The sequence below is a fragment of the Populus alba genome, chromosome 9 (assembly GCF_005239225.2).
Source record: "Populus alba chromosome 9, ASM523922v2, whole genome shotgun sequence".
NCBI lineage: Eukaryota > Viridiplantae > Streptophyta > Magnoliopsida > Malpighiales > Salicaceae > Populus > Populus alba.
In genome coordinates, this window is record NC_133292.1 from 1,384,277 (window position 1) to 1,389,989 (window position 5,713).

Here is a 5,713-nt window from a genome sequence, read left to right on the forward strand (position 1 = left end):
AGAACTAATTAATGATATTAATCTGACCAACAGCTTACAGGAGTTTCTTACCTTCCAGCGGTATAAAAAAATACATCTTGAAAAATACATTAGTGATTTATCATTAACAAGGATATCACATTCATAAGAAGTTGGTTTCAATAAAAGCATTCTTCAGCCTTATTATCAAACTAGCAAGGCAAGTTTTCCATAAACTGTTACGGGCTATAGTTTTTTAATTAGAATAATAATATAATTTATATTATTCTATAATATTATTAATATGAAATTTTAAATTCAAGAACTAATTAATGATATTAATCTGACCAACAGCTTACAGGAGTTTCTTACCTTCCAGCGGTATAAAAAAATACATCTTGAAAAATACATTAGTGATTTACCATTAACAAGGATATCACATTCACAAGAAGTTGGTTTCAATAAAAGCATTTTTCAGCCTTATTATCAAACTAGCAAGGCAAGTTTTTCATAAACTGTTACGGGCTATAGTTTTTAATTAGCCATATATATATATATATAGAGGTACAATTCCCCTAATTAAACCCACATCACCAACAATGTCTCCAACAAAAAAATCATGAGATGTCAACTTTATACCATTTAAACCTTTTATTTTTAAATTTCCAAAGCTAGACTAAGAAATTAGTTGTATTTTTAAACATCAACTACATTTATAATTTTTTTCCTTGTTAATTATGATCAAGAACACCAATGTTGCATCAAAATAAAGTTATATGAAAATCTTATTTGATATTGAATTTATAATATGATATAAGATGTTTCATTAACATCTAATTTAAATCGATGTTAAAAAAAAAAAAAAAAAACCTAACAAGAATTTTGCATGCACCAACCAACACAATTAAATTGATCTAATCCATCCATCTTAAAATATATATATATATATATATATATATATATATATATATATATATATATATTCATTAAATAGAATATAGAGCACTCGTACCTTTTAAATCAATAAAAATAAGTCTAAACTTTCAAATAACAACCGAGGATATTGATTCCTCCCAATCTCAAAATAATTGTTTAAATCAACTACATACTATTACCCACTACTTCAAATAATAAAGATTATACAATTAAGTATTTTGTTGGATTAAGCTATGCTTACATCAAAAGCAAGGAGAAAATTCATTAATAATCAACACAATACAAGTTTGAAAATCTCTCAAACCTAGTATCAAATATATCCTACTCTCATAATGATTCATTCTGAACCTGTTTTGATTTTGTGGTTGTGTTCTTAGTGAGATAAATACGTCTCTATTGATGAGCGAATGATCTTATACATATACATTCAAATGAGAGGGAATTTTCAATTATTTAATGAAGTAACATGACTTTTATATATATAGTCAAATATCAGAACATAGAATTAAGGATCATAATAATTAATTAATGATGCATATTTTCTAAACACCGTCGTCTCCTTTATTCTGAACGCTTTTATATTTTGCATGGCATACATAGATCGAGATTTTCCGAGTTTCCTAATATGAGTTCATGGTTTCTGTCGTCTATGTTGTCTTGATGACAATATTAGCTAGATATTATATCATCTCAAATATGTTGTGGTCTTAATTTAATTCCTTCATTACATGAAACTAGCCTAATTTAATTTATTTTTTCTAAGATTATCGAATATGGGATTGGGATTTGAGGTTTCACTTCTCTTACTTTGCAAAAATACCATTAATTATGTACATGCCATGTTGACAACATGTCTCTAGTATTTGTTTTAGAACTAATCAAATTATAGACAGGTTGATTTGCTATATATATATAGCACTATCTTTTGCCACCTCCCTACGTACCTCCTTGTATTGATTCTGGAGACAGCCAAGGATTATTTCATATATTATGTTAGATATTACCGAAAATTTATTTTGATCCTTTGACTACACCTGTAATTTTGATAAAAAAAAAAAAAATGTTACCCAATATCAATTTGATTATGTTCTTTCAACAGAAACACAAGTGAAGGCATTATAAGTCTGAATGGATAAGTGAAATCATGAGTTTGAACAGGTAGTCAGTATTAGTTGATCTGTTCTTGTTATTAATTTGTCAATGAAGATTAAGTCTATGAAATTAGCTTATATATTTAAAATTAAGGACCCCAATAATAAATTAAACACAGGTCACAGCATTGTATTTGGAATTTTCTTTTTATAGCAAACAAATATGAAGCATATAGCACCCTCATCTTACTTTCCAATAGTATTTGTTTTATATAGATTGCTATATGAGATACATCGAGAGACTAACTTAATTATATGAGCAATCTAAGAGATAGAAAGCTGTCTTCTGTGTAATAAAGGATATTTTAACTCTATATCAGAAGGTTGAATGCCATGCGGAGACAAAGAAATTATTGCTCATAATTGTTTTTAAAAAGTATTTTTTATTTAAAAATATATAAAATAATATTTATTTTTATTTTTAAAAAATTATTTTTAATATCAAAACATCACATTGATACGAAAACATAACAAATTAATTTAAATCAAAGAAAAAATTAAAAAAATTAATTTCTTAAAAATATTTTTGAAACGTAAAAATAAATAGACTAAATTAATGAAACTATTTTTTTTTTGATATTATCTAAAAATAAGTAAATTAATTTTATTTCTTTAATTTAGTTAAATAAGATAAAGATAAATTTGATTGAAATAATGCTTCCTTCAAGTCATGAAATAAAAAAGGCTCGGCTCCTTCAGGTCAAATATTAAAGGAAGAAAAGAGGACGGCAAGAGCAATTGGGTGTGCAAGAAGGTTATTCCGTATATATGAGTTGTATGTGATGATAAATGCCAGAGAAAATTCAAAAGTTCTATAGTATCTTTGAAAATCTGGGCGTAATTCACCTAATTAAGTGCCATAATTTATGTCTAATACTTTTTTTTTTTTTTTTACAAACAATATTCAAATCATTAACGCTCACCATTGTTGACTACTATGGGCACCTTGCCCTCCTTTTAAGGTGTTTAATTTCATCAAGTCTTCGACTCACTTTTTTAGAGAACATAATTGTATCCGTAATTTTTGGAATTATGCAATCACTTGATAGCTTTCCTTACCTCTTTTTTTTTTTTTTAGCATTTTCCTTACATTATTCTTTGGAATCCAATTATAGATCCCCTAGGTGGAGATCATGTAGTATTTTTCATGCCATTTATTAATTAGAATTTCTATATATGCTAACTAATGCAACTTCATTAGTATTTAATTAAGCAGTGCATGTATGATCATATATCAATAATGAAGTTTATTTCTCTTTACTCTTGTTTAATTAATTAGCATCCCAAGGGTAGATAGGAGAGATGCATTATATTTGAGATGAAATTATAAGCTAATGTTTTAGCCCTTAATTCGATGGAGCTTTTCTAAAGTCGATTCTACCTAGCACTACGTTATTCAATCCTTAATTACCAAGTTTTGTAGATATTCGAACAAGATTTTCAACAAAGCATACAAAAACATATAGAATTATCATAAACTATATATATTTTTTTAATCTTCAACGAGTTATGATTTAACTAGTTATTATCCTCTTCTCGAGGGATCTGGAATTCGAATCTGTCTTCTATAATAGTAAAAAAAAAAAAAAAAAAAAATCTTCTTTTGTTTATATAAAAACAAAAAAAACTACATATTTTTTCTGATTGTTGAGATGTTCTCTCGACTTTTCTTCCAATCGGAGATTTAAAATTCTGAACAACCATTGTTAACATCAATTAGGACTTAATTTAAAGCAGCCTTATGGAGTATAACTAGATCTCGGTCACCTTGCCTCTCTGGTGTAATAGTCGCAGATTGGCCTAGGGTTTTCGATTCTTGATCATACAAGCAAAGCACCATAAAAGAATTATCGTCTCAATGTCTAATGTTAGTGCATTATTACATTATCAAAGAACTTGTAACCATTATTCTCTTCTTCTTAGATGGCCAAAATAGTTTAAATCTCCCTCAAGTCATGACAGCTTTAAGAGTATGTTCCTCCTATTTGGCAATGGTGCTTGTGTGCGCGCGCGCGCGTGTGAGAGAGGGAGGGATGCAGAAAGGGAAAGTTGAATGTAATTTCTATATATTACCTTGAAAACCCTAGCACCCAAGTGGAAGATCGCGATCTATATATCTAGGACAGGCACCAGCTTGCATATTCATGGATCTGTCCTCCACGTACACCAAAGATTTCTCAAAAAACCCTTAAAAAACACTCTTCCGCATCCATGGATTTGTGGCTGCCCGACGTCTTCATCATCATCACCTCTCTATAAACACCAGCCACCTACAAAAAGAAGTTAACGGTCACACTCGGTCGCTGTTGAAAAACCCATTTGTTCTCTTAGATTATAGCACAAGAGTTGTCTAACCCTTCCCTTGAATATATAAAAAAGCCCATACATTTGTGACAGCTTGAAGCTGCGAGTCACCACACAGGGACCAAATTAAGGAAACTAAAGAGGCAGTACGACAAGTGTCAAAACACCAACATGGCATTCACCTGCACCTGCACCTGCACCTCAAGCTTGTTTTAATGTTTCAAACTAACTTTTGGTTTTGGATTCAAAAACAAAAGAAAGAAACAAGTAAGGTGCAGGTGCAAATGCAGATAAAGGCAACATGTTGGCATGCTGGTCTGTTTATAACATTGCTCAACGCCAAACAACTAGTCGATCGATGCTTGGCCTCTCTGATCTTTCATCCTCCGGGCTCTGACAAATTTCCCAAGTGCCAGGAAAGATTTATAGAGCGAGAGATCAGAGCGAGAGGAGAGTGGGGGCATGGGGAAGGAGGGTTTGCAAGTAAAAACCAAAAAGCCATTATGTGCGGATTGTGAATGGATAAGGATTTGACAAGCATCCATTATATAAAATCCAACAGTTTATAATAAAAGTGATGAGGGAACCTTAGCTGATTTATGTCTGTCCAATAAGCATAAAACATTAAAATCTTGATGGCCACAAGCCCACGTGATGGAAAGCACCCCAAGCACGTGCGATTTGATGTGCAGGCTAATCACTGACTGCCATGTGGTGATATTCATCTGACAGTCCACTTCATTTGACTGGGTTGCCTCGTGGGTGATAGCCGAGAATGAGAGGGGGAGTATAGGGTCGGTCTGCCATTTGAATCAGAAAGAAAGAAAGCAGACTCTTAATGAACACCGCGGCCTGCCTCTTCCGTTGTGGATTGTAATTGTTAATCTTCTTCCAAAGATCATTTTCTCTTTAATCTCTCTTGTGTATTCAATAATGTGATGCAGATGTTTTTTGAAAAAGGTGTTTAGAGAATTTCAACGTTTTTTATCTTAATATAATCACAATTATATATAAAAAAAAAAATGCATGTTTAAATGCATTCTGAGAAACAATTTAAAAAACAGTGTAAATGTATCATAATATATATTAATATATATACACACACGCGAGAAATCTCAGTTCCAAAAACAAAATGAGCAGAAGCTTGTTAAGCTAGCCAGCTACACTACTGTCACTGGTCCCCTTCCCTCTGCATGCCTCCGATAAGGACTGTCTTTCTCCTGAATATGTGAGCTGTGAGCAGACTGGCTAGCTAGAGCTACGTGGGTTTTGGTGGTGGTTGAGAGAGTATGTTTGTTTTTTTAGGTAAGTTTTATAGTTGTTGTGAAAAAGAAGTAAGTATTCAAAAAAAATAGAGTTAGTTT

General features: G+C 31.2%; 1 long non-coding RNA gene across 1 annotated transcript; it reads right to left on the reverse strand.

The window, feature by feature from the left end:
* Positions 1 to 971: 971 nt before the first annotated feature.
* On the reverse strand, positions 972 to 5,124 carry LOC140955941 (uncharacterized). Its single transcript, XR_012170723.1, has 2 exons — positions 4,119 to 5,124; positions 972 to 1,928 (listed from the first exon to the last, which is right to left on the reverse strand). It is a non-coding gene; the product is annotated as an uncharacterized lncRNA (long non-coding RNA).
* Between the last annotated feature and the right edge of the window lie 589 nt (positions 5,125 to 5,713).